Below are 5,000 nucleotides of genomic sequence, written 5' to 3'. Positions count from 1 at the left end.
CTTCTTTTGATTTAGCAGTCACCAAACAAACTTACACTACCGAAATTAAATATATTTAACGATAACAGACAACATCATAGTCCCACAGCCCGGACCATTGAGATACAACGAACGAGATACCGACTGTAACCCCTACTGGTATTTAGGAGTAGACTTGTAAACTGAAACTGACCGTCTGCCGAAAATATATAGGTGGCTTACTTAACAAGCACCACTAATTGCTTGTTAGATTTTTGGTCTAGATCCAATATGTGAGATACCAGATGAAACTAATATATAATATATCTGCAGACTCTACTGATTATAGAATGGCCAGTGACAGACATTTTGGAGGGTGGGTTCCCCCTGACATACGCACTGAAAAGGGGGCGTTAATTGAATCTAGATCAAACTAAGGAGGTACCTAGTAATATTTACACTACAATAGCACTGCACATCCTAGAATACTGTGGTGGTAATGACAGACATTTTAGTGGGTGGTTACCCCCCTGACAGACGCCCCACAACGAGTGGGGAGGGGGAAACAGGATTTGCATCCAACATTGGAGATACCAAGCAAAATTTGTACCACAATAGTACTGCACATCCTAGAATGCTGTGGTGGTAATGACAGACATTTTAGTGGGTGGTTACCTGCTCACAGACACCCCACAACAAGTGGGGAGGGGGAGGGGGAGTGGGAGACAGGAACTGCATTCAACATTGGAGATACCAACTAAAATGTGTACTCCAATAGCACTTCATATCCTAGAATGCTGTGATAGTAATGACAGACATTTTAGTGGGTGGTTACCTGCTCACAGACACCCCACAACAAGTGGGGAGGGGGAGGGGGAGAGTGGGAGACAGGAACTGCATTCAACACTGAAGATACTAACTAAAATGTGTACTCCAATAGCACTTCATATCCTAGAATGCTGTGATGGTAATGACAGACATTTTAGTGGGTGGTTTCCCCCTGACAGACACACCCTAACAAGTGGGCAGGGGGAAGGGCAAGCCCTGATAATTAATGTCTAGACTAGTATAGTAGGCTACTATTGATCCGCATTATACATTATCGTGATATGAATAAATATTTTTATCCTTTCTAAATCCTTTGTATTTATTTAACCCAAAAATTATTTATTTGTTTCATATAAATAACAGTCATCTGTAGGCCCATAATAATTCGGTCATATTATTATTTTGTCAAGTAAGCAACCGATTCCATTTATAGTACTCGCGTTTTAGCTTTGTTTACGAGATGAAAATTAATGTAGCGGTGGCTGGAAGTTTGGCACTGTAAAGTAGCATGTAAGTTCTTATCATTACTAGAGTTATTGCTGTAAAATGTCTATGTACATAACATTTGTTAAATAGAGTAATACGCACCCATTAAATAGTTAGTAATACATATGTAATATATACGCTATAGTCAGGGTACAGATCATAATAATTGCTCTATAGCCTACTCGGTTTATTTTATCGAAGCGGGACTACCTTCTTTTGGTTTCAACTGATTTCATACTAATGAAATCATGGATACATTTTTATATTATCAGTTTTATGAATGAATATTGTTGTTAATATAGTCGATTTTTTTTTTTTGGCTGGTGTAAAATTCGTCAGATATAATACACCTGGCTGAGGAAGGACACAGAGGATCTCTGTTTTTTAAACAATCTCTCCACACACCAAGTTATTTCGAACATTTCCATTCTCTCAAGAAGATTATGAATAAATATAAGAGCAAACTAGACCACAGAAATAATCACCTTACATTAATGTAAAGGAAAGAAGAGAAATGAAAAATCAGGGGGGCTGTGAATTTTTTCTATAGTTAATGTTTAATGAGTAAGTGTTTAGCAAATTCTTAGGGTTTATGAGTAGGCGTTTAGTGAATGTTTTTTCATGAATGTTTAGGGTTTAGTGACTGTTTAATGTGTCGGTACTCAGTGAATGTTTACTAAGTCTTTAGGGTTTAGTGAATGTTTTGTGAATGTTATTGAATGTTTATTGTGTAAGTATTCAGTGAATGTTTTGTCTTTAGGGTTTTAGTGAATGTTTTGTGAATGTTAAGTGAGCGTTTAGTGAATCTCTTCCGAATGGTAGTGTTTAGTGGATATTTAGTGTGTGAGTATTCAGTGAGTGTTTCGGGTTTTAGTGAATGTTTTGCGAATGTTAAATGAGCGGTTAGTGAATGTTTTGTGAATGTTAGTGTTTAGCAAATGTTTAGTGTGTAAGTGTTTATTGAGTTTTAATGAATGGATGTTCATTCACTGTTTAGTATTTAATAAGTATTTAGGGTTTGGTAAGCATTTAATATTTAATGAGTGCTTGGGGTTTAGTGAGTGTTTATTGTTTAATTAATGTTTACGACTAAGTGAGTGTTTAGTGAATGTTACCGAATGTTTGGAGTATAACGAGTATTTAGTGAATGCAGATGCTTAGGTCTTGACCACAATGGTTGGAGTGCTTAGGCCTGTTTTCGTAAGGTAATTTTTCTCTGTAAACTTGGTCGAATAATAATAATAATAATAATAATAATAATAATAATAATAATAATAATAATAATAATAATAATAATAATAATAATAATAATAATATGTGGCGCCGTGGAGGAGTGGGTTAGGTCGTCAATAGACTTAAGTCAAGTTAAGCAACATTGGCTCTGGTCAGTCGTTGGATGGGTGACCGCTCTCGGCGTTGATTCCTTGGGAAAGGATCTTTACCATAATTTCCTCAGTCTACTCAGCTGTAAATGAGTACCTATCCCGTGATGGTAGTAAGGGTCCAGCTATGGGTTAAATAGCAAAACTCAGCAATGATGGAAAGAAATGAAGGATTAAACGACAACGACGTAAATGGAACCTCTGGCAACAGAGGAGCTTCGTCCGGCAACCAGGTATTCAACCCAATTGAAGGGGAAGACGGTCAGGTACTTGGAGGTCGTCATCCAGCAACTGATCACCACAACGACAATAATCAACAGCCTGAGATTGGAGCTACAGAGGCAAAAAGGAAGAAATGGACAAGAGAAGAAAATAAGGAAATATGGAGATGCTACTCAGAAGCAACCCGACGGAGAGAGGATATAGAAGAAGATTGGTCAACATCTGGAATGAGAGGAATAACACCCCCCAAACAGAGCAGAGGCTGGCAGACCAAGTAAGGAACATAAAGAAAAAGAACTGGCTCTCCCCAACAGAAAGAGAAGAACTGGAAAGGGAAATGTCACACGACAACGAATTACACGAAGACGAACTGAGAGACGATGCCACAGAAGACGACAGGGAGGATGAGGTATCAAACAACGACACACGAAGAAACACCGACGAAGTAACAGAGAGGACGGAATGGGTAGAAAAGATTAGACAATGGATGGAGCCAGATACAGAGAGAACAAAGATCCCCTCCATGAAAGCCTACAACCAAGAAATTAAGGGAGAAAACAAGTGAGGTCAATGAAATAATGGGCATAATACACACCACCAGTATCACAGAAACAAATAACTTGACATATGCAGGAGCAAGATTAGTAGCAGAACTGATGGGAATTCGAACACCAACACCACCAGCACAACCAACCCAACAGAAACCAAAACAGCAACCTCCTTGGAAAAGGCGCCTGGAAAAGCAAATCATGGTGATGAGATCTGACTTGAGTAAACTGAAAGAGATGGCGGAAAAAAGGCTAAGAAGCAAGAAAAACAAGGGAGGAACTCAACGAGAAATACAAAATACAGAGAGGGGATTAAACAACACAATAGAAGATGTAAAACAGAGGCTTAAGGCCAAAGCACATAAGATCCAACGGTACATGAACAGGAATAAGGGATACCAACAGAACAAACTATTCGGAACCAACCAGAAAAGACTATACAGCCAACTAAGAGGGGAAGACAACCACCCAGAAATTCCTGAAGCCGAACCAAGTAAGAGACTCTGGGAAAACATATGGAGCAATCCGGTATCACACAACAAACATGCAACATGGCTCCAGGAAGTCAAGGAAGAAGAAACAGGGAGAATAAAACAAAGATTCACAGAGATCACGACAGACACAGTCAGACACCAACTAAAGAAAATGCCAAACTGGAAAGCCCCAGGTCCTGATGAAGTCCATGGATACTGGCTCAAAAACTTCAAGGCCCTACACTCACGAATAGCAGAACAACTCCAGCATTGTATCTCAAATCACCAAGCACCCAAATGGATGACCACAGGAAGAACATCCTTAGTACAAAAAGACAAGAGTAAGGGAAATATAGCCAGTAACTACAGGCCTATCACCTGCCTACCAATAATGTGGAAGTTACTAACAGGTATCATCAGTGAAAGGCTATACAACTACCTAGAGGAGACAAACACCATCCCCCACCAACAGAAAGGCTGCAGAAGGAAGTGTAGGGGTGGCACAAAAGACCAGCTCCTGATAGACAAAATGGTAATGAAGAACAGTAGGAGAAGGAAAACCAACCTAAGCATGGCATGGATAGACTATAAGAAAGCCTTCGACATGATACCACACACATGGCTAATAGAATGCCTGAAAATATATGGGGCAGAGGAAAATACCATCAGCTTCCTCAAAAATACAATGCGCAACTGGAATACAATACTTACAAGCTCTGGAATAAGACTAGCAGAGGTTAATATCCCCACTACTCTTCGTAGTAGCCATGATTCCCATGACAAAAGTACTACAGAAGATGGATGCAGGGTACCAACTCAAGAAAAGAGGCAACAGAATCAACCATCTGATGTTCATGGACGACATCAAGCTGTATGGTAAGAGCATCAAGGAAATAGATACCCTAATCCAGACTGTAAGGATTGTATCTGGGGACATCAAGATGGAGTTTGGAATAGAAAAAATGCGCCTTAGTCAACATACAAAAAGGCAAAAGTAACGAGAACTGAAGGGATAAAGCTACCAGATGGGAGCAACATCAAACACATAGATGAGACAGGATACAAATACCTGGGAATAATGGAAGGAGGAGATATAAAACACC

General features: G+C 39.4%; 1 protein-coding gene across 1 annotated transcript in view; it reads right to left on the bottom strand.

The window, feature by feature from the left end:
• LOC135198332 (G-protein coupled receptor GRL101-like) overlaps nt 1-5,000 on the bottom strand; it is a 245,905-nt gene that overhangs the window by 60,667 nt on the left and 180,238 nt on the right. The gene's annotated exons all lie outside the window — the stretch shown is intronic.

Source organism: Macrobrachium nipponense, chromosome 22 (assembly GCF_015104395.2).
Source record: "Macrobrachium nipponense isolate FS-2020 chromosome 22, ASM1510439v2, whole genome shotgun sequence".
Classification (NCBI taxonomy): Eukaryota; Metazoa; Arthropoda; class Malacostraca; order Decapoda; family Palaemonidae; genus Macrobrachium; species Macrobrachium nipponense.
The sequence above is the reverse complement of the archived record's forward strand: the minus strand, read 5'-3'. Positions and strand labels throughout refer to the sequence as shown.